Raw genomic sequence first — 25,626 nt, 5'->3', positions numbered from 1 at the left:
ACATATAGAAGCTTGAAACGGTGGACACACTTTTCACATGAGCTGTTCACATCATCACTGGCTGAGTTTCAAATTATTCATGCTGTGCAGATAAGTCTAACCCTTGTATAAATCTGTTGCTGCTGCTTTCCAACTTCATATGCTGTCATTTGAAAACCTAATGGTGTTGCTTGAATACCATTTAATTCAGGCAGTTTTAAAAGTCAGCAATGTGGAGAGTGAAATGGTGCCAGCAAGCTAGAGGAAACCAAATAACTCACAAGAAGATATTTTAGTACATTATTTAAATATATTCAGCATCCATAGAAATGTCACATTATTCCATGAGAAATTACTATGGTGATGTGAAAGAAAAAGGGACAAAAAGGATCACTTTATGTATACACGCAATTAATTCAAATCTTATGATACACTTTAGGAAATGAACCTAAAATGTTGGAAAAAAAAAAAAGGGAACATGAGCCCATATTTCCTTCTCTTTACTTAATATCTGTAATCCTATAAAATGTACAATAACAGCAAGAGAAGAGGTTATCTGTCTATAAAATAGCCTCTTTACTCATAGGAGAAAAAAGTACGTATCACTGTGTGCAATTTCAACCAAGATTTCACAAAGGGCTTCCATGATGGATTGAGCTGCTTTTATAAAGAGAATAAAGCTTTCTGAGTGCATGTTTCTTTCTAATAGATGGTTTAGAAATACATATGTTCTATATACTTCAGTAGCAGTATATGTAGTTTTGTTAACAACAGTTTTAAGTATTCATCCTCTCCCAAGAAAAATATATATTGTCATTCTCCTTTTCTTTTTTTCTCTGTAAATTCTTTGATCTCTAAGGACTGTAAGAACAATGTATTGCTCATAAATTAAAATACACCCTTAAATGTATTTACAAATATGATCACTTGATCCTAAATATATTTATGATTTCATATTAAATACTTCACAGAGGTAAATTCAGTTGTAGAAGATGAGTCTATCCTTTATTTCATTTCATTTCATTTCATTTTTAACCTCAATTTCCAACTGAGAAATAATCTGAAAAAGCAAAGATCAAAGTATTCTCTTTACTTTTTCTCAAGAAAAAAATTGCCAGTTTGACTACGTAACTGTTTCTCAGTCTTTGCAGGTTCAATCATAAGAAAATGAAATGTGGGTAATGACTATATTCTATCCTTAATTACTAAAAGACAAGTGTTTAACCAAGTGTGAGAAAACTAATATTCCTCCTTTCAAGAAATCTTAAGAATGGGATCCATAACAGCCTTCCTATTAATCTCTCTCTTTTCATTGCCATGAAAGGGCTTTTCACCCATGTTGCTATTATTTACATTCTGGGTTCTTAAGATCAGGGCTGGCTTTTATTTTATGTTGGAACTTTAAAAAATACAACAGAACCTTACTCATCTTAGTAATATTGGGTATCGGTGATATACATGTGCTATAAAGAAAGAAAAAGTGTTTAAATGCATAAGATATATATTTTCATAAATTAATATGTTATTAAATTCATTTATGGAAACAATGACTTGACCCAAAGCATATTTATGATTTAACATTATGACTTTCAGAGGGAAGTATAAGTAAATTGCAATATTTTCTACATATGTACCAGTCCATCAAAACATCCTTTTATATACCAGTGAAGTGAAAATCAACATATTCCACTAAAAAAATTGTGTGCCAGTAAAAGAGTTTCTTAAGCTTTTCTTAGCTCCATTTCCTTTTATATGATGTCAGTTTTTCTTTGAAACCTATGTGATTTTTTTTACATACTTTTGAATTAAATAACCAATTAAGGACAAAACTGTTCCTCTGCTTTCCCTCAAGCATGTTTTATGGCTTTGGCATAGCTCAGACAGATAAATAAAAGGAAAAAATAATGTATTATTATTATGTTAAGAAGTTAGTTTGAGTACAATGTATTTTTTACTAACTAAAACCTTGTTCAAAACTTGAGTGTAACAAAACAGAACATTTACTCAGTCGAAAAGATACAATGTTAAATATTTCAGAATTCCTCTGGATCAAGGATCTTGTCTGCCATATTGCACAACAGTCAGATTTTTCCCTTTTACATTGCATCATTATACTTCAGACACAAATTAAAGGAGCTGATTAACTTTGACTTCATACACTGAACTCCACTTAATCTTCACAGTACACTTTTCTCGAATCAAAGCCATATTCTAAGCTAGGATACTTGAATTTAAAGAAAATAAAACTGTTTTAACATGGTTTAGGCATCAATTCAATTATGTTTTAAAATCAGGGTCTATAAACTTGATCACAAAGCCAAAGAACCAATGGCATGTTACTTTGATTTAAATGGCCTTTGATCCAGACCAATTTTATTACATTAACTCAAATATGATTTTATACTCTTTGGTTAAATTTCTATAGATCAGAAAGCTTAAAAATGGAAGAGGAGAAATTGTATCATTCAGTATAGTGAATATTTCTTCAGAGTTAACCAAAAGCATAAAAAGATTTACCACAAATATTTATAGAGGCAAATGTAATTTTACTGTAGATGCAGTTAACAGCTTTAAAACCATGACCTGGATATTATTAACATCTCCCCAGGATTCCTGTCCACAAAGATGGTTTTTCCTCATATGAGTCATAGTTGAGTCCAAACTCAAAATAACCTGTCATTTTCTCTGCCATTGTTTGTGCACATGTAAATTCACCTCTCCACGACAAGAAAGCTGCTCCTGAGTAACTTTTTCCTGCTACGGTCTTCCCTGCAGACTCTGTAGGGAGGCTTGCTGTCTGACCAGTTTACTTCAGTATCAATCTACCTTAGGCATGATGGAATTTTCTAATGGAGCCTGTGATCTTTACCTTTCTGTGGAGCCAGAAGGTGATGCTTAATCTCAGTGTGCCAGAAGACAAGACAGTTTTCTGGGTCATGTCATATTAGAAACAGAGGAAGGATATTGCTGCTGGCATGGCAAAAACAGAAGCTAATAAAACACTTTTCCTTCTGAACCACAAGATTTTTAAAAATGCTTAACTTGTAAGTAACTAGTTATACTTTCAATATGTGGGAAAAACTACATACCCTTAAAATTACAGGAGGAAGCACATTTATTGTTACGGTGGGAAACTGTGGCCCATTACATCTTCCTTGAAGCCCACGATCCATTGAGTCCATACACAGAGGAGATAAAATACAAAATACCATGTCCCTCCAGCTGGGAGAAATCACAGCTTTATGTTTTGTAACAAGGGTCTGCATTATCCTGGAAAGCAAGATACTGTCTGGCAGATAAAATCTGTAGCATCTTTGCAATTTTTACTTATTTTGCGTTCACAGAGAACCAAGTTCCCTCCTAAATGAAGAGATGAGGGCAGATGTTACACATTGACATGTTAATGATACACATTGACATGTCAATGATACACATTGACAACTGTCAATGTGTAACTGTCTGAACAGGCCAGCTAGGTTCAACATGGAAAATGTCAGTTCATGAAGAAAGTTTTCTTCTACATTGATTTGTCCCTCTGGTTGCTCTTCATTTTCATCTTCCTGAGTTCTCTGGAAGAGAGAGAAAAAAATATTTTTAAACATGCTTTAAATCCCTTGTAATTTAGCAATTTTCTTCAAATAGATACAAACCTGATATGAAAGTTCAAGTACACTGAACAGTTGCATGTCAGTGATGCCTGAAGAGCTTTACACCTGTAACTATCTCATTTGCTTGAAAAACAGAAATATAGCTATGCTTAACAAGTTAAAAGCATGTGTCTCAGTATCTAAAAAAACAGCTAGGACTTCCATCCTTTCATTAAGTACATGGGTGCTCAAGAGTGCTGGAGAGAAGACAAAGCTTTTGTTCAGTGACAAGAAATTAAATACTGTAATGAACAAACAATTTGCTGCAAACAGCTGTTCCCATGTATGCAATTTTAAAGCTTGTGTGATTTATATATTACAAAAACATTTAAAGCCTACATAACCTCAGATCACATTCCCCAATTTGTGCAATGGGACATTCATCTTCTTCTTATGATCATGAATTTACAGATAATATTTCCCATCCTTTTTCATAACATAACAAAGAAGGAAACCAAAAAGCTCCCACTTCTTATAAACAATTCCCAGTTTTTCCACAATTTCTGCACAGTTCAATGTCTAAACCAAAAAAGTGTTCTCTCAGCAAACAGAAGTAAAAGGGTTTTTATAGGCAGGCAGACCTTGCAGATATTTTTTACTTATTCAATATTAGAGAATTATGCATTATGGTTTGATATTTGGGTGGTCCTGTGTGGAGCCAGCAGTTGGACTTGATGATCTTTGTGCATTCTTTACAACTCAGGATGTTCTATGATTCTATTATTCTATGTAATGCGAACACTTAAAATTCATTTTTTTCAGCCTATTTCCCTTCACAGTTTTACAGATAGCTGCCTGAGAACAGGAAATACTGATGTGCTAATATCCTGATCAAATGTAACTGAAGTCTTTTCTCAGAATGAGCTGTTGGCTGAATTATTGATTAAGAACTCCTCAGATTAAGAATCTTGGAGAAAACATCAGGTCAAGATAACATAGTAAGGACCCTTGCACTTGTCTCTTTACCATCTATGAGTCAATGAATAACATTAATAAGCCACAGAAAGTCACAATCTTGTGACAGCCAAATCTTAAACAGAATAAAAAGCATGCACAGTTCTGGAGTGCAAGCTTTTCTCCTGGGGCCAGACAAATTATCATTTACAACTGGCAAGCAATTGCGAGGCACAGAAACCCTAGATTAGATTTACTAGTTTATTTACCTCATCAAAGACAGGAAAGTTTCATGATCTATAGGCTAATAATTATCATGCAACTAAATGTTCATTTGCTCAACCATTTTGCAAACATTTCTCATGAGGCAGATTACCAGCACAGTTTTTTCATAAGTTACCATGTCAATACACACAAATCAAGAACATGAAAGAACCCTGTCTAACACCTACTGCACTTAATTTGGCAATCTAACTTAACCACAGACTCACTGGAAATTTTGATACCTAGAAAAAAGCCTGGATATTATTGTTTTTTTTTTTTTTTCAAATACAGCCACTTATGTTTTCTCTGCCCACAGTGACAGGTGCACATCCTTGAAAAGCATCAGAGGCAGCTCTGTACTGTTCAGCCTTGGCACTTCCCTCAGTCAGTCTCTTCCTTCCTCCTCTATACCCTGTACCATCCTTCCCATTACACATTTTAAGAGAAAAGCCAAGGCACTGAATTTAGCTGTCTTTCACACAGGAGAATTTAGGCTTCTTCAGCTGTTCGCAAGGCACCAAGCTTAATACAATGGTATGGTAATCATAGAATCATGGAATATGCTGAATGGGAAGGGACCCACGAGGATCACGAAGTCCAACTGATGTCTTCACACAGGGCCACCTAAAAGTTAAACAATACACCTAAGGGCATTGTCCAATCACTGCCTGAACACCAGCAGGCTCTGTGCTGTGACCCCTGCCCTGGGGAGCCTGTCCCAGTGCCCAACCACCCTCTGGGTGCAGAACCTTTCCCTAACACCCAGCCTGACCCTCCCCTGTCCCAGCTCTATGCCGTTCCCTCGGGTCCTGTCGCTGTCCCCAGAGAGCAGAGCTCAGCACCTGCCCCTCCGCTCCCCTCATGAGGGAGCTGCAGGCCACCATGAGGCCTCCCCTCAGCCTGCTCTGCTATGGCCTGAACAAACCATGTGATTGTAGCCACTCCTGATAAGCCACGCTGTCCAGTGATTTCACCATCTTTGTTGCCCTCCTTTGAACACATCCTAATAGTTTTATGTCCTTATATTGTGTCACCCTAAACTGCACACAGTGCTCTCTCATTGCACTCACAGCACCCCTGCACCATGCAAGCTTCTGAGGTAGATGACCTGCCCAGATTGAAGAGGTCTCCACCCACAGAAACCTAGCTCCATGATATATCCTGAAAGATTGTATTTCCTTCTGAAGTTAAACTGCCAGGCAGCCAGAAAAAGGGAAATAGTCGGCCCTTCTTCCAGAAGGAAGAGAAACTTTGAGTACATTTAAAAGAGGACAGAACAGAGAATCTGGTTTCTGCTCCTATTATTTTGGGGGTAATGATATAGCCTAATGTGTCTTCTGTGCTCGTGCTATTACCGTCAGCACTCATTCCTTAGGGAAGTACTTCTCACTTAGACTGCCCTCTAGAAGTGACCATTATCACTTTTCATATACCTTCAGAACAACTACCTTTGCACCTGTCCCCCACACACACTTTTTTTCTTTTCCTCTGAACAAGCAGTTGAGAGAAAGTATGAACAACTGAAGTGATAAATTAGAAGACAATCAAATCTCAGTTTTATACATACATTACATTCATATTGTTATGTGTTGACCCATGTTTTTTATAGACTCATAGAGTCATTGAATATATCGAGTTGGTAGGGATCCACAAGGATCATCAAGTCCAACATGTAATTAATTTGATTCCTCTTGAGCTTAAGCAATTACCCAGTACTGATATTTCCTGTCTTACTTCCAGCTGTTGCAATTTTCATGTGAGATAGTGTAAATGGGATCTGTTAACTTTCCAGATTAATTCTCACCCATCACAATTTCACTATAGTATTGTACCTAAATGATGTTCTACAGCACTTCCTGATGCTTTAAGGACCATTGTCTTTTCGATAGTATGGAATTAAGTCACTTGAAGAATGTCAAGCATCGTTGCTTTTATTCAGAATTTTGTACTTGTTAAGAACTCTTTTCCTTTTTTTTTTTTCCCCCTCTGAAGACAATTTCAACTCATTCAGTCCAGAATGTTAATCTTAGTGCAATATTTCTTTAAAACAAGAGAGTTTAGTGAGAGTTTCTTGTTTCATCCTTTTTTTATTACATTCCTCTTTCGTACATTTATCATTCAATTAGCAATGTGCTAAGACAATTAAACTATGATGAGTAAATTTTAATTCCAAAAAAGTGCTAGTTTTTGAAAGGAAAACTGTCAAAAGCTCATTCAAATATGTCTTAGACTGTCAGTAATCATCCATCACTATGAATCCTTGATTATGAGTATAGAATTTATATATATTTATGTATGTATATACATGTATTCTCAATAAAAACAGGAACTCATATTATTCAGATTGTTGATTACACATGTAGTTTAAGAAAAACTGAGCATATGCAAATTTAAATTTGCACAAATTTTGCTACATTTGCGTAAATTTTACTACATCAGCTCTCAAAAAAGAATCAAAGGTTATTGTCGTGGGGACTCCCTTTTGAAAGGGACAGAGGGCCCAATATGCTGACTGGACCCTACCCACAGGGAAGTCTGTTGCCTCCCTGGGGCTCGGGTGAGAGACTTCGCTAGGAAAGTCAAGTGCCTGGTATGGCCCACCGACTACTACCCGCTCTTGGTCTTTCAGGCTGGTAATGACGAGGTAGCAACGAGAAGTCTGAGAGCAATCAAAAGGGACTTTCGGGCTTTGGGGCGACTACTTAAAGGATCAGGGGCACAGGTTGTGTTTGCCTCTGTGCTTCCGATAGGAGGGATCGAAGCTGATAAGCAGACTTGTCACATTAACACGTGGCTTCGGGACTGGTGTAACCGGCAGAATTTTGGGTTTTTCTGTCACGGGAAGGTGTACGCGACCCTGGGCCTGCTGGCACCAGATGGGATGTGCCTCTCTCAGAGAGGGGTGAGGATTTTTGCTCAGGAGTTGTCTGGGCTGATAGATAGGGCTTTAAACTAGAGTCGAAGGGGGAAGGGGATAGAACCAGGCACGCCGGTGACAAGCTAAGGGATGGTGTGCTAGAATCAGAGGGACTGTGTCCTAGTGAGGCCCTTCGGTCAGATACACAAGGTGCTGCATGTAGGGAGGTACATCTGAAGTGCTTCTACACAAACGCACACAGTATGAGGAATAAAATGGATGAGCTGGAAGTCTTGGCCCAATCCCACAGCTACGACATCATAGGCATAAGCGAAACCTGGTGGGATGAGTCCTGTGGCTGGTGTGTTGCAATAGATGGTTACAGGCTCTTCAGGAGGGACAGGCAGGGTAGGCGAGGTAGTGGGGTGGCGATGTATGTGAAGAATGGGCTGGACTGTGTGGAACTTCAAGTTGGCGATGGCAAAGTTGAGAGCCTCTGGATAAGGATTAAGGGACGAACAAATAAAGGGGATGTTGTTGTGGGAGTCTATTACAGACCACCTGGCCAGGACGACAATGCTGATGAATTATTCTTTGCAGAACTAAGAGATGCCTCAAGATCAACTCCTCTCGTACTAATGGGGGATTTTAACTTGCCAGACGTCAACTGGGATCACCACACGGCTGACACGAGCAAGTCCAGAAGGTTCATAAAGCACCTAGATGATAACTTCTTGGTGCAGGTGCTAAGTGAGCCAACTAGGAAAGGCGCCCTGCTAGATCTGTTGCTGGAGAACAGAGAGGGTCTTGTGGGAGATGTGGCAATTGGCAGCCGTCTCAGTCATAGTGACCATGAAGTGGTTGAGTTTAGAATTTATGGTGACAGAAGGAAAACAGCCACCAAAACTTCAGCCCTGGATGTGGGGAAAGCAGACTTCAGGCTGCTCAGGGAATTAGTCAGCAAGGTCCCCTGGGAAACTGCTTTTAAAGGCATTGGTGTCCATCAGTGCTGATCCATCTTTAAGCACTGCCTCCTAAAAGCTCAAGATCAGGCGATTCCAAAATATCGGAAGTCAGGCAAGTGGGGCAGAAGGCCAGCCTGGCTGACCAGGGATCTTCTACTGGAGCTAAGGCAAAAAAAGAAAGTGTACGGCTGCTGGAAGGAGGGTCAGTCAATGATGAAGGACTGTAGGGATGCTGTTTGTGTTTGAAGGGAGAAAATTCGTGTGGCCAAAGCCCAACTAGAGTTGAAGCTGGCCATGTCTGTGGGAGACAATAAAAAAGGTTTGTTTAGATATGTGAACAGAAAAAGGAGAACCAAAGAAAACATAGGTCCGCTACTAGATGGGGAGGGTCTCCTCACAGACAATGACATAGGCAAAGCAGAGACGTTTAATGCCTTCTTCGCCTCTGTCTTCAATGCTGATGATGGGCTTCGGGACCCAGGGTACCCTGAGCTGGAGGACCATGACGGTGGGAAGGACAAACTCCCAACCGACCCTGAACGTGTGTGGGATTTGCTGCTCCACCTGGATCCATACAAGTCCATGGGTCCAGATGGGATTCATCCCACGGTGCTTAAAGAGCTGGCAGACATCATCGCGGGACCTCTCTCAATTATTTTTCAATGATCTTGGGAATCTGGTGAGGTCCCAGTGGACTGGAAGCTGGTAAATGTTGTGCCAATTTTCAAGAAGTTTAAGAAAGAAGACCCTAGCAATTACAGGCCTGTCAGTCTCACGTCAGTGCTTGGTAAAATTATGGAAAGGATGATCCTTGAAGTTATTGAAGCGCACCTGAGGGGCAATGCAGTCATTGGTCCCAGCCAACATGGGTTCATGAGGGGTAGGTCCTGCCTAACAAATTTGATTTCCTTTTATGGTAAGATCACCCATCTAGTCGATCAAGGGAAACCAGCTAATGTGATCTTTTTGGACTTCAGCAAAGCTTTTGACACGGTTTCCCATAGGATCCTACTGGACAAAATGTCCAGCATACAGCTAAACAAAAACATCATACGGTGGGTGAGCAATTGGCTGACGGGCAGGGCTCAAAGGGTTATGGTAAATGGGGCCACATCTGGCTGGTGGATGGTCACTAGTGGGGTCCCCCAAGGCTCCATTTTAGGGCCAGTCCTCTTCAATGTTTTTATAAATGATTTGGATGTAGGACTAGAAGGTGTTCTGAGCAAATTTGCCGACACTAAACTTGGAGGAGTTGTGGACTCGGATGAGGGTGGAAAGGTCTTGCAGAGAGATCTGGACAGATTGCAGAGCTGGGCAATCTGGACAGATTGCAGAGCTGGGCGATCACCAACCACATGAAGTTTAACAAAAGCAAGTGCCAGGTCCTGCACCTGGGACGGGGCAACCCTGGCTATACGTACAGACTGGGCAACTGGGCAGACGCTGGAGAGCAGCCCCGCAGAGAGGGATCTGGGGGTTGTGGTTGACAGCAAGTTGAATATGAGCCAGCAGTGTGCCCTGGCAGCCAGGAAGGCCAACCACATCCTGGGATGCATCAAGCACGACATTGCTAGTCGGTCGAGGGAAGTGATTGTCCTGCTCTACTCTGTGCTGGTGTGGCCTCACCTCGAGTACTGTGTGCAGTTCTGGGCACCACAGTACAAAAAGGACATTAAACTATTGGAGAGTGTCCAGAGGAGGGCGACGAAGATGGTGAAGGTCCTAGAGGGGAAGACGTATGAGGAGCGACTGAGGTCACTTGGCCTGTTCGGCCTGGAGAAGAGGAGGCTGAGGGGGGGACCTCATCGCAGTCTACAACTTCCTCACGAGGGGGAGTGGAGAGGCAGGTGACCTATTCTCTGTTATCACTAGTGGCAGGACCCGTGGGAATGGTGTGAAGCTGAGGCAGGGGAAGTTTAGGCTGGACACAAGGAAGAGGTTCTTCACCGAAAGGGTGGTTGCACACTGGAACAGGCTCCCCAGGGAAGTAGTCACTGCACCAAGCCTGTCTGAATTTAAGAAGAGATTGGACTGTGCAATTAGTCACATGGTCTAAACTTTTGGGCAGACCTGTGCAGTGCCAGGAGTTGGACTTGATGATCCTTATGGGTCCCTTCCAACTCGGGATATTCTATGATTCTATGAATATGTATGTTCCTTATTATCTATGCATAAAGATCTTCACAGAAAGATACAAATCTTAACTTCGTGTATTTCAAAAAATGCTTGCGTTCGTAACTGATTGTGTGCAACAGTAATTCTGATCCATGAAATGATGTCTCCATAAACATGAAAGACAAAGTGAAAAATATATTTATTTGTAACTAAGAAAAACATCACTAGTGAAATTCACAACATGCCCAAGAATAATTGAAAAAGTCCATAATAAGGTCACAGAAATTTGCAGGGAGAAGTTGTTCATGATTTGGTTTGGCTTTTCTGGTTTCATCCAACAGCTTGAGAATTAGAGAACATCACTAAGACTGGTCTATTTCAAACACAGCTCTATAACAGAATTTTGAACCTGCTCTGAAGTAGCATACTTTCTCTAGTAAACTGCCCTCTTGTTCATATAGCAAATGGCATTCCTACCTCCCCAGTAATTTTTCTTATTCCTGGGCTTAGTCATTGTAATTTGCTATCTCAGCCTCGATGTTTGTCTGACTGTCTTTCTCAAATGTTGGAACAGCACCAAATAGTAATAATAAAGTATTGCATTAGCACATTTATATCAACAGATGGTTAACATATTTTGAAAGGCCTCAATACAAATCACTGTCATACCAGAAACAGAAAGGAACTGAGGAGGAATACTTGGGAATGTGTTGTCTGAGCAATGAGCACCCTACTAGCTGTATAGAAGATGCCCCTTTTTCTTTCAGAAATGTGACCCTTCGTAATAAAAGCAACTGAAATTTCCTCTTGAGGAAGAGAATTTGTGTAAACTAAAAAAATGTAAGAGCTACTTTTCAATGTCAGCCCTCGTGCCTATTTATCAGTCTGCATTAAAATAAACAGGTAGAGTGAGGAGAGTTTTTGTAAGAGAATCCACAACTGTTCTTACAAAACTTATGATTTTCCTTCAGCAGAAATCACAGAGATAGATGTGATGAAAAGATTTCCACATTAAAGAGCCAAACTGAAATCTTACTGACAACCATCGTACTTAAGAAAATAAAAATACTGTAATATAAGATAAAATAATGACCCCTGGTATGGAAATGAAGGTTCAGAAAATAGAGTATTCGTATTTAATGCAAGTATTTTCTATGGCTGTTCACTAGACTTCCATCACATGAGATTTAAAGGGTGCTTTTTTTCTTTACAAAAGGATGATAGGAGCATGATACAAAACAGAAGGAAAATTTCCAAGAACTATAAAATTCTGAAATCTGACCACCTTTTTGATATCACTGCTTATATGCTTAATGAAACTCACACAGTATAAAAGGGCCTCGTCAAATTAAATGACTTGCTTCCATCCCACACAATTCTTTTCTACAGATAAGGAAATTGTGTGCATGGAGAGAGTTAGCAGGGTAGGGGGTTAATAGGAGTCCATACACCATCTGCTTAATCAAATGAACACATAACGACACCCTTTAAAAGACTGGGGGGAGGGGGGGTGTTTGTTTTTATTTTTGTTTTAAACTGCAGAAACACTGTGATATGAATCACTTTGCTTAACTTCTGGCCTTTGCAAAGGATACCATGAAGGAAAAGTTGCGTGTAGCTTTTAATTGGAAATAGAAGCCTACCAAGGAAACTGCAAAACATTTTCATAGATTTTTTGATTACCAGGTTTTGTAAATTACAAGAAACATTACAAGATACTAAGAGGAATGAATCCTTCCTATGGCTAATGTAATGAAAGTTAAAATCGTGTTCAATTTATTCTCCCATTATAAACAAATTTTATGTAAGGGAAACTTCAGGTCACATTAGATGTGATGTTAAAAAAATATATCAGAGTATTTCAAAGTAATTATAGGATTTCAGAGGCTATTCTGCACAGCTCCACTCTATAGTTCTTCCTCCAAAATAAATTGATTTGGAAAGAAAACCTTGCACTGTGACTTCAGATTCCCTAAGAAATTAAGTGAGAAGGTGTCAGAGAAACCGAGAATTTTACTAAGAGAAGACTCAGAAAACCCAGCAACTGGTGAAAGGGGACAAAATGGGCATGAGGGGGATTTCATCCTTATGTCTTGAAAAGATATTTGAAATGCATTACAGCTGGCATGTCAAAAGCAGATTTCTCAAACTGAGAAACAATGACAGAGACATCTAGAAAAGTGGCCAGCTCTATAGACTTGAAACTTTGATTATCAGAATTTTTAAAAGTCTAAGTCAGGGTTTCTTGAGTTTGACTGTTCCTATGAGATGTAATGAAATCAACATGAGTGTATTAATTTAGCTGTAATGTATGTAAATTAAAATATTATCAGCAGATTCCCTGCTTACTGGTGTCCTCAGCAAACATATCCTGGAGTCAAAGGTGTAATTGTGTTGTTAGAGTGATACAACTAAGAGAGTAATCAGGCATATGTTTTTCTAGCTCTCTTCAAATTTGCCATCAACATTCTTTCAGTTCCATTTTTCTAAAAGCAGAACCAATTCAGCCAAAACTATGGTACTGCACAGATTTAGATGTAATGGTATAGATTCATATGTGTAAACCGGTTTTAAGAAGTTTCTTTCTTTATTTTTCATATAATTTTGGTAAAATGGAATACATCAGATTTCAACTGGTAAGGATGATCTAAATAGATATAATCTTCTCGTTAGTTTTATCAGTACTTTAGTAATTGTTTCCTGTGAAAAATGTGTCAAGATTTTCATATGGTTACACTACCTAATAGATAAATGTATTCCAGTCCTCACAATAGAAGCATTTCAGAAATTATAATTAAATGACCTTAAAGTCTCAAAGACATGCCAAAGTTAGATCACCTGTTTTAACCCCCTGATTTATCATTTGCAGATTTACTTCTCTTTAAACAGAAGTTGTTTCTACAAGATATTGTCTTAGGATAAAATCCTAAATGTAATTTAACACTAGTCTGAATTATCACTGAAGAAATCATCATCCAATTAAGAGATTTATTTAATTTTTGTTAATGTGAAGCTTACTTTGAAAATATTTAAAGTAGCAGAACTGAGAAGAAAAATTACTGCAACAGATTTTTATTCTTGATTTTGAATTAGTGAAATGGTCAAAGGGAAAAAAAAAAAAAAGGTAGATTTTTATGTGGATCTTGTGACGTGCAGTACAAACTGCTGGTACTGCTGCTGAAAACTGAATGACAATGCACAATTTCAAAGAATGGGTTATAAATGTGCCTGAAGACTATAGGCATTGACCAACAATAGAGATACTTTGACTGGTGTGATCATGAAGTTATTTTGTTTGCAAATAACAAACCAGTTGTTACAATCATAATTTCTGCAGCATCAGAAGACTCTCCCTTTTAAAATCAAAGCAGAGAAATATAGTCAGTAAAAGGTACTTTCTTTAAATATTAAATATTAAAACATTCTGATTTGAGTGAGATTAAACGAGTGCCCAAAATTAAGAGTTTCCAAGCAAAACCAAACTTTTTCACATCCTTTTGAGATGACAAGTTTCAACACATTCTATAACTCACTTGATTTAGAAGAACTTCTTTTTCATTTTCTGGGCTTTTCTTTTAAATGTGGAACATCTCTGAAGAATTAACACCACAGTCTTCTCTTTTCCAGTACAACATTATCTATAAAAATAATTACATGCTAAAACAATATTAGTTCTGTTGAATGATAAGGATATGTTCTTCTGAGGTAATTTATATACCAAAGATCTTGCAAAATGTGAATACAGCAATATTTTATCCTGAATCCATAATCAAATAATTTTTATTTTGTTTTCAGTAATATAATAAAGTTTTGGATGCTCTAATGAGAAGCAAAAATATACAAGAAAGGAGAAAAACATCTATATTTCATCTAGACTGAGTATCTGAGCCCCAACATCAGGATTTTATCTTGCACACGTATGTACATAAGTGTTCTCTGAAGTTGCACTCCCACTGTAGTTACACATAAATAAGTTATCCCTGTCAGTGCCTATCCTTGTCCCTAATTTAAGGGTTCTGCAAAGAAAATTTTACTTTTTACACGGCCTTCTCTTATCACACAGTATCACAGATTTCTAGGTTGGAAGAGACCTCAAGATCATCGAGTCCAACCTCCGACCTAACACTAAGTACTCCACTAAACCATATCGCTAAGCTCTACATCTAAACGTCTTTTAAAGACCTCCAGGGATGGTGACTCCACCACCTCCCTGGGCAGCCCATTCCAATGCTTAATAACCCTTTCGGTAAAGAAGTACTTCCTAACATCCAACCTAAAACTCCCCTGTCCAACTTTCGCCCATTCCCCCTCGTCCTGTCACCAGGCACATAGGAGAACAGACCAACCCCCACCTCTTTACAGCCTCCTTTAAGGTAACTGTAGAGAGCGATAAGGTCGCCCCTGAGCCTCCTCTTCTCCAGGCTGAACAAGCCCAGCTCCCTCAGCCGCTCCTCGTAAGACTTGTTCTCCAGACCCCTCACCAGCTTGGTCGCCCTTCTCTGGACTCGCTCGAGCACGTCCATGTCCTTCCTGTAGCGAGGGGCCCAAAACTGAACACAGTACTCAAGGTGCGGCCTCACCAGAGCCGAGTACAGGGGCACAATCACTTCCCTAGACCTGCTGGCCACACTGCTTCTTATGCAGGCCAGGATGCTGTTGGCCTTCTTGGCCACCTGGGCACACTGCTGGCTCATATTCAGCCGACTATCAACCAATACTCCCAGGTCCCTCTCGGCCAGGCAGCTTTCCAGCCACTCATCTCCCAGCCTGTAGCTCTGCTTGGGGTTGTTGCGCCCCAGCTGCAGGACCTGGCACTTGGCCTTGTTGAACTTCATACAGTTGACCTCAGCCCATCGCTCCAGCCTATCCAGATCCTCCTGCAGAGCCTTCCTGCCCTCGAGCAGATCGACACACGCACTTAGCTTGGTGTCATCTGCAAACTTACTGAGGGTGCACTAGACACCCTCATCCAGATCATCGATAAAGATATTAAAGAGGACCGGCCCCAGTACCGAGCCCTGGGGGACACCACTAGTGACCGGCCTCCAACCAGATTTGACTCCATTCACCACAACTCTCTGAGCCCGGCTATCCAGCCAGTTTCTAACCCAGCGAAGCGTACGCCAGTCCAAGCCCCGAGCAGCCAGTTTCTTGAGGAGAATGTTGTGGGGAACTGTGTCAAAAGCCTTACTGAGGTCAAGGTAAACCACATCCACAGCCTTTCCCTCATCCACCAAGCGCGTCACTTGGTCATAGAAGGAGATCAGGTTCGTCCAGCAGGACCTGCCTTTCATAAACCCATGCTGACTGGGCCTGATCGCCTGCTTGCCCTGCAAGTGCCGCGTGATGACCCTCAAGATAATCTGCTCCATGAGCTTTCCTGGCACTGAGGTCAAACTGACAGGCCTATAGTTCCCCGGGTCTGCCCTGCGGCCCTTCTTATAGATGGGCGTCACATTGGCTAGCCGCCAGTCAACTGGGACCTCCCCCGATAGCCAGGACTTCCGATAAATGATGGTAAGCGGCTCGGCCAGCTCCTCCGCCAGTTCTTTCAGTACCCTCGGGTGCATCCCATCCGGCCCCATCGACTTGCGCACATCCAAGCTCCGTAGCAGGTCGCCAACCATTTCCTCATGGATAGCGAAGGCCACGTCCTGCTCCCCGTCCCCTTCCACCAGCTCAAGGCACTGGGTATCCAGAGAACAACCGGTATTGCCGCTAAAGACTGAGGCAAAGGCGGCATTAAGTACCTCAGCCTTTTCCTCATCCTTAGTAACTAGGTTTCCCTTCGCATCCAGTAAAGGATGGAGATTCTCCTTAGTCCTCCGTTTCGCGTTGATATATTTGTAAAAGGATTTTTTGTTGTCTTTAACGGCAGTAGCCAGGTTGAGCTCCAGATGAGCTTTGGCCTTTCTAATTTTCTCCCTGCACAGCCTCGCTACATCCTTGTAGTCCTCCTCAGTGGCCCGCCCTTTTTTCCAAAGATTATAAACCCTCTTTTTTCTGCTAAGCACAAGCCGCAACTCTCTGTTGAGCCAGGCCGGTCTTCTTCCACGCCGGCTCGTCTTTGGACACGTGGGGACGGACCGCTCCTGTGCCATCACGATTTCCTTTTTGAGGAGCGCCCAGCCTTCCTGGACTCCTCTGCCCTTCAGAACCGCCTCCCAAGGGACTCGGCCAACCAGCGTCCTGAGCAGCTCAAAGTCAGCCCTCCGGAAGTCCAATACAGCAGTTTTACTGGTCCCCTTCCTGGCCTCGCCAAGAATAGAGAACTCTACCATTTCGTGGTCACTCTGCCCAAGACAGTTTCCGACCACCACATCTCCCACCAGTCCTTCTCTGTTTGTGAAGAGAAGGTCTAGCGGGGCACCACCCCTGGTAGGTTCGCTGACCAGCTGCGTCAGGAAGCTATCTCCCACGCTCTCCAGAAACCTCCTAGACTGCTTTCTCTGTGCCGTGTTGTGTTTCCAGGATATGTCCGGGAAGTTGAAGTCCCCCACGAGGACAAGCGCCGACGATTTTGCAACTTCTGTCAGTTGCCTATAAAACTCCTCATCCGTCTCCTCATCCTGGTTCGGCAGTCTATAACAGACCCCGACCAGGAAGTTAGCCTTGCCGGCCTTCCCGCGGATCCTAACCCACAGGGATTCAACCTTATCATTCCCAGCCTGGAGTTCCACAACATCAACATCAAAAGATTCTCTAATGTAGAGAGCCACGCCACCACCCCCTCTGTGCTGCCTGTCCCTCCTGAAGAGCCGATAGCCAGGCATTGCAGCACTCCAGTCGTGGGAGCGGTCCCACCACGTCTCCGTGATGGCAACCAAGTCGTAGCCTGCCTGCTGCACAATGGCTTCCAGCTCCTCCTGTTTGTTACCCATGCTGCGTGCATTAGTGTAGATGCACTTCAGCTGGGCCATCGCCTTCTTCCCCGGCCTAGCCATTGTTTCCCCCGGCACAGCTCCAACAAGCCTTGTTTGAGCCCCGTCCCCCTTCTTTCCTAGTTTAAAGCGCTCTCTATGAGCCCCGCCAGCTCCTGGCCTAGGAACCGTTTTCCCCTTGGAGATAGGGACCCGTCTGGGGCCATCAGGCCGGGTGCCGAGTAAAGCTCCCCATGGTGAAAAAACCCAAAATTTTTGTGCTGGCACCAGCCTCTGAGCCACCTATTAACCACGTGAGCTTTCCATGTCCTCTCCGTGCCTCTCCCTTCCCCCGTAGGGATGGACGAAAACACCACCTGCACTCCCGCTCCCTCCACCAATCGTCCCAGCCCCCTATAGTCCTGTTTGATAGCCTTGAGGCTTCTCTTTTCAACATCGTCACTGCCAGCCTGGACTGTCAAAAGCGGGTAATAGTCAGAGGGGCGAACCAGGTTTGGAAGCTTCCTGGTAATGTCTCTGACCCTGGCCCCAGGGAGGCAGCAGACTTCCCTATGTGTGGGGGCAGGCCGACAAATAGGGCCCTCCGTTCCCCTGAGGAGGGAGTCGCCCACAACAATCACCCTTCTTTCCTTCTTGGTGGAGGCAGTCCTGAGGCGTGGAGTCAACTTCCTCACCTCAGGCATCCTCCTGGGTAGGCTTCCTACCTCATCCTCACCCGCCGGTCTCTCAAGCTCCAGGGCCTCAAACCTATTGTTCAAGGGCACCTGGGAAGGCGGCACCGGAAGGGGAGGGCATCTCCTGCGAGGTCGAGCAGGGACCTGTCTCCATTCCTCCTCAACTCGTAGGTCCCCTCCCTCTGCCCGATGGCGACAGGGCAGGGGGTCCACCCCCCTTTGGAGCGTCTCACCCTGGTCCCTCTCCCTCCGGTCCTGCAGGGAGTCGCTCCACCAGTCTATCTCCCGCTCGCACTCCCTGATATCCCTCAACCTCTGCACCTCCTCCTGGAGCTCCGCCACCATGCGGACCAGGTCGTCCACCTGCTCGCACCTCACGCAAGCAGTCTCTCTGCCCCCCGCCGATGGCAGCAAGAGGCTCAGACACTCCCTGCATCCGGAGACCTGAACTGCCGCACGTCTGGGCGGGCAGTCGGTCTGGGTGTGTACTGACTTCCTAGAGAAAGCACCGTGCCTGGTGGAGACCATCGCAGCCCAGCTGACGGGAGAGTGCCATTGGAGGAGTTGTCCCTATGGGCGGGTGTGAGCGCTCCGCCTCTTAATTGTCAGCTGGTTCACTATATCCCATGGAATGCAACTAGTGTTTTTATAACACAAAGTATCTGCATGGATGCTATGAGGAAAATGAACGATATGAGGAGAGGCTGGGCTGAAGACAATTGGTTTATCTAGGCTGGAGAAAAGGAGACCAAGAAGTGACCTCATTGCTCTCCAGAGCTTCCTGAGGAGGAGGAAGCAAAGAGGGAGGTGGCAGTCTCTTCTCACTAGTACGCGATGACAGGATATAATAGAAGTGCACAAAGCTTCACCTTCGGAAAAATGTCTTTACTGTGAAGGTGGTTGAACACTGCAACAGGCTTCCTAGTGAGGTGGTTGATGCAACAGGCTTCCTAGTGAGGTGGTTGATATCCTGTGCCCATCTGTGCTCAAGAGGCATTTGGATAATATGTTTAATAATATGCCTGAAGTGGTCAGGCAGTTGGACTAGACAACCTTTGAATGTCCCTCCCATCTGAGCTGTTCTATTCTATTCTATTCTATTCTATTCTATTCTATTCTATTCTATTCTATTCTATTCTATTCTATTCTATTCTATTCTATTCTATTCTATTCTATTCTATTCTATTCTATTCTATTCTACTTTGAAGAATAAAACAGGGCTTTCTGCACCCTGAGTAAAAAATCATGAAAGTGAGTTAATTGGATATAAAGCCTTCTGAACATTTCACCATGAGCAGATGAGAGTAAATTAAGCAGAAGTGAATGTTTTTTTCTGCACAATGTCCCATATGTTCATTACATACAAATTTCAATCTGGTATATGGGCATTTCTCTAAAAAGTAAAAGAATTAGGGGCATAAAAATGTATGTCCCCAGATGTAATACATCTGGCCAAATAAAATAAAATAAATAAAATAGGACATGGAGACTCTAATTTTAATCATTTTAATGCAAGATCTTCTTAGAATTGCAGAGCTTTATTTTCTCCTGGCATTTATGTTTGTCATCCAAGATATAATTTTGTATTGAATTCAGGAGGCTAAAAAATGTAACTTACTTATCATAGCAGGATTAATTTTCCTTAATATAGAAAGAGGTATAAATAAATAAAACTTCCTTAATAAAGAAAGAGATATAAACAATTAGTCTTTTAATATCAGATTCCAGGCAATGTATTTATAAAATATGTATTATCAAAAAACAATTAACAGGTTGATACATATTTTCCTGATAAAAGTAAACAAAATGTGTGGAAATCATACTGAGAAATGTTAGATTAAGATGTCGTATTGTCACGTTTCAACATTTCATACACACTATACAAAGTCATACAAAGTTGCACAATAGTATCTCATAAAACTATAATATTTTACAAAGCCAGTTATTTCAGGAAACAGTCTTAAGATAGGATTTAGCTGTATGAACAAAAAATAAACTACAGGCTAAGGAAACATTGAGAAGGGCAGACCTAATCTACATTTACGTCTGAAACTTTAATTTAAAAATCAAGCTGCTATGTCTATCTTGGCATACTCTGGCAAATTTAATGGTCTTACATTGTAAATCATTCAGTAAAATATACTTGTGTTTCAGAAAAATCATGGAATAAATATGTGTTGATACCAGCATTGTGTCATTCTATGTTATTTGGATTGGTAAAATACATAGCTGACAGCCAAATTTTACAAAAGGACAAAAATTACACCTGGAACCCAGATGAGTTTCTTAATTGCCTAACAAAATAATCTTTAATTTTGATGTGACAAGACTATCTGTCCTCTCTATGTGCACACATCTGATTTTTTCAATGAGACAGGGCATAAGATGAGGCATGGATTTAAAAACAGGCCACAGCATTAAGAGGAGTTATTTTTGCCGTCCCACTCCTATGTCCCCTGTGTAGACTGAAATTTTGAGTGATGAATGTGAGGCTGGGGCCCCATAGCTTTACCCTACAATGCCATGTACTAGAGTGGGAAGGAAGCATGATTTTGCTCCCAAGATTTTTTCCATATCCCTGGTCTGGCAGAAAATGCATACATTTGAATCACATACTTTCAGAGTTTAGGGCACGTTGCTGGCAAGAATATTGTTTTATTTATAAACTGAATATTTTTAGTATAAATGTTATTAACCAGGAATAAATAGAAAAGACAAACATAAAATTTATGGATGTGGGTAACAAACAGTTATGAGTACAAGGCATATCTCTAGAAGTTGAAAGCTGGTCTATTGAGTGTAGCTCAAAAAAAATAGCACTCTAATTAAAAGTTTAGGTCTTTGTATATTCAATAACATAGAAAATCACCACAACCAAACAAGATTGTTTTATGTTATGGTATGTTATGTTATGGTTATTACCAGCACTCTGACTGTTCTGTTTAATGGGAATTATGACACTGATTCTTTTTGTTGAATGCTTTAAAGATCTGTAGAACAAAAAGAAAAAAAGAAAAAGAAACTAAGCTTTATTGTAGAAGTAGATATCACAAATCTGCAAAATAAGCCCCAAGAGAATTAGACCTAAGAACATTGCCAAAAAAAGGTTCAGATCAACCTGAACCTACAATACATAGCAGTCCAAACCCGCAGAATTACTGAGGTTCAAAGGAAGTGACAGCTTGCTTTGTCAAACTGCACTATATTTCCCAGATCAACAAAGCTCCAGCTGACAGTTTGTCATTCCCAAACTCAGCAGCTGGAGAGCACCAAGGAGTACACAGCTTGAGTGGGGCAGCAGCTGAGTGTAAAAGAGCACAAGTTCAGTGCTGGAATAATATCAAAATCATGACACATCAGCATGCCATTTATCTGAGATTAAAGGTAACTCTTACGGAATATAATTAATGTACTTTTTTTTTTTTTTTTCAGACAGTTTTCCATTATTCTTGTAAACACTAAGCACCAGCAATTTAGGAAAAAGCCAAAAGCTTTATTGCTTCTTCCCTTCTTCTGTGTCAGTTAGCTGACCTTTCCCAAGAAGGCACCACTATGTATGAGATTGTTCTATTAGCAGAAGTTGAAGCAATACTGATTACTGAATATCCAAAGGCTGGAAATAGCAGTGAAGTTTTTCATGGACATTTGTAAGGATTTTCCAAGATGCACTGTGTATGAGACAGGTATTTCTCACTCTTCACTGTACAGATTATGTGGCCTTCCTTACAGACCCTACATTGTCTATGCTGGCATTTTTGGTCAGAACCCACTTCTATTCCTTTTCTACAGCTTGTCTAAAAAGGCCACCCAAACTTCTGACTGTTGTCTGATAAACTACTAAAAATAAAGTAATCACATTGGGGGTCTTTTCTTCCTTTGAAACTGAGTTTGCAAAGATTTAGACATTGAACTTACTTTAGCATCTGTACTAATAGTCCTAAATAAAATAAATACCTGTATTTTATGAAACACCTTTGAAGACCAGCAACTTGGTTTGTGATCTGAAATGTTAGCTGAACTGAAACAAGACCTTACCAAACCACAAAAAAGAAATGTGTGAAAAGAGAGCTTGAGGCTGACACACGAGCAAATACATTCACTGAAAAAAAAGTGAATTAAGTCTTAAAAAAACATCAGTCTGAAAACTAGGACCAGTGATGAAATTTTACTGATGGGTCAAACTGCTTTCATTTTCTCCTAGAAGTAAGTTGGTAAAGTACAAAAACAGGGTGAAAAAGTGAAGTGAAAAAAGTCACCAGACTGAAACAGGAAGGTGACAGATTTTGGGGGAAAAAACAAAATAAAAATAAATGAATAAAAATAATAAAAATAAATAAATAAATAAAATAAAACAAACACGTGCCAAAAAAAAAAAAATTAAGTGAGGATTTGTTGGAGAAGGCATGAATTAGAAGCTTTTTAGTCCACCACTGACATCAACAGAAATGTCCATGAAATCGTCATAGCATAGCAAAAATTGGACTTTTAAAGGAGAAACTGAAAACAATAAAATAACTGATAAAAATTAAAAAAAAATGCACATAAACTCAAACATTGGCAGAGATAACAGCTGGTCAATCAATTAATGATGAACTGAGCTGTTTATAGTAAATATAACCACAAACACAAAGCCACACTCATAAAGCCACAAACACAAAGTGAAAATTTCCTCTTGGCATGGGTGAGAAGGCTCATGAGTTTAAAAAAAAAAAAGACAAAAAAAAAAAAAGTCTTTTGGCAAAGAAATCATAACAACACAAAACACAGACACAAAACACTTTAGAACAGTTATGGTAGGTTCTGCTGCTGAATAAGAACATAAATCCTGCCAGATTTTTAAAGTTTTGTAGGCACCTAGAGACTGAGGTAGAGATATGGGGAATGCTCAGAGGTGCTGAGTGTTGACATAAACCCCCCATTAAAACTGACAAAATAGCTTTTTAAATCTACCTGTTATCAGTATATCAAAATAGCTTTTTTAATCTACCTGTAATCAGTATATTTCTGCATTCAGAGGGTGACCATGAAATCAGAGGAAGTGTATCTTCCTCTACATTTGTATAAAACATAAAATTACTTGTTACAAACCTTCATAAGAAGCTGTTTTATAACAGAGTGTGGCCACATGGACTCAATCAACAGTAGGAAACCAAACACTACCATGACTTCAACATACAAATGCACATGGATCTAACTAAATATTTGTAGGGGCATTTTGCGTACTATAACAACAAGTCCTCAGCAAAGTGACCATTTTTCTCGTTTTCATCTCAGATACCTTTTCTTGGGTCATTTCAGTGTTAGGTCTGATGTACTTGCCCAGATTGGAAGAGTTTATGAAAACAAAAGGAACAATTGGAAACGCACCAACACCAGATCCTGCTGGATTCATGCCTTATTCTCATGAAAAACATGAGCTCTCATCTTTGTATCTTATTTACTGTCTCCTGTTTATAATAGTAGAGCTACTCATAGAAAAATCATAGTTTTTGGCTCTCAGGTTACTGTACAAGACAGTGTCAATGTCTCTGCCATGTATTATTTCTAAATCAATGTGACAAGTCAGAATATAAATGGAGTTACTCACATGGGATAAATAAAATTGGCAGAGTCAGGTGCTGTAAAACTAACCTGGAGAGGAATAGGGTAAGTGCCAAGCTGCAGCTCACTTACAGGACAAGATTTTCAATAGTTCTGAGTTCCTAAGGGAGCCTGTTATATTCAAATAGGTGTTAAAAAGAACTGAATGGTCTTGAATAACCTATTCCATATTGATTATATCAGCCAGGAGGGAAAGATAATTGATCTTCTCAAATGCCGTGCAGCTCCAGATAACAAGATTACTGAAACACGAGCCAAACTCATATAAAATCAAACCAGGGCAAACAAAATGATGCCTGCCTTCAAATGCTTATAAAACAAAAAGCTGTCTCTCCGGGAAGATGACTAGTAAAAGAAAATCAACTCTAACTGAAGACAAACAAAAGCATATTTATTCGGGTATCAGAATATTAAGTGTTAAAGAACTAGCCTGGGGATGACTTCTCAGCTTCTGCTGTGTGTCTGTAAGACTCCTGGTGGGTAGCCTGGGCCAAATTTTGGAGTTCTATAAGTACACTGTATCACACTCTTATATTATTCTTCATATAAGCATTCATACTAGCCTTAGTAATTACTGTGCAGCATTATGGTGAGTTCAGTGGCTTTGAAACTGATCAGATAACCAAGTTAATTAACTGCTTCACAACATTTTTGAAAAACCAAACACACACTGCTCCCATGTGCTGTTCCTTTCTGAATTTCAAGCTTAGCAGCATCCAACAAGCAAACAGGATGTATGATAAACTGGAAGTTTATGCTACTCTTCTCTTCCTGCATAAATTATCACAATTAATATATTAATTTCAAATCATTGTGCTAATATCTGTTTTTATTATGGCATGAATTAACCTAACTTTACACGAACAAGAAAAGCAAGCAACATCCATTACCCTCTATACATCTAAAACTGCACTGGAAGAGTGCCAGACCTACCCTTTCTCTCTGTAAACCAAATTTACATTTGTACTTGAAATATTGAAGTAATTGTTTAGACTTTATAAGGACTTGTAACTAAACCAGAATTTCAGTGATTGCAGATCAGATGCATGTTCATGATGGTACCGTTAGTTTCTCAGCATGAAATATCCATCTTGTATCTAAATGATGCTAATGTGAAGGATTATAGATTCATGATATCAGAAGGTTATTGTGCCCTTGGATTAAAAGCTCATTTTTGAATATCATTGAAGATCCAGAAGTTTTTTCTTCAATCATGATGACACTTTTTAGTTGAGAAGTGGACTTAGCCCATTAGCTCTTTCCATCTTGAGGTAGTCAGGATATAAAAGATTTCTGCTCTCTAGTCCAAAATTGACAACATTACATCCAGTATTCCAGAAGAAGAATATTCTGATATCTTTTCAATTGCCTTATATCTCCTGACAACACTTGTCAAATTTCCGTGGTCATTTCAGTTGCCGAGATTTTAAATAAGAGTAAAGACTCAAAGAAAAATAAACTTCAGGACAATGTTTATTGTGGTATAAAATAAATGAAAGAAAGATACCAATCCAGGCCAGGAAATACTCTAACAATTCAAACTGCTGGGTGGATTGACATTTACATTTGTAAAAAGCTTTATAAATGGAGATTCATTGATTTATTTATTTTTTTTATCTGTAACCTGTATAATAATCTTGCACATTTCTGTCATGTATATGATAATACATGTAATAAATTCTGCAAAAATAACCAGAGATAAAAGCAAATTTCTCTGTCTCATTAAATTTATATTATGTTTTTGGTTTT

The 25,626-nt window shown here is 40.3% G+C and overlaps 1 long non-coding RNA gene across 1 annotated transcript in view; it reads right to left on the bottom strand.

The window, feature by feature from the left end:
- Nucleotides 1–317: 317 nt before the first annotated feature.
- LOC310889813 overlaps nt 318–25,626 on the bottom strand; it is a 73,413-nt gene continuing 48,104 nt past the window's right edge. Inside the window, exons 5-6 of the long non-coding RNA XR_014576811.1 lie at nt 14,255–14,359; nt 318–3,548 (exon numbers count right to left, since the gene is read on the bottom strand). This is a non-coding gene — a long non-coding RNA (uncharacterized lncRNA). The remainder of the gene's footprint in view (nt 3,549–14,254; nt 14,360–25,626) is intronic.

This window comes from Anser anser (assembly GCF_964211835.1).
Source record: "Anser anser genome assembly, chromosome: Z".
NCBI lineage: Eukaryota > Metazoa > Chordata > Aves > Anseriformes > Anatidae > Anser > Anser anser.
This window is presented reverse-complemented; position numbering and strand designations above follow the sequence as displayed.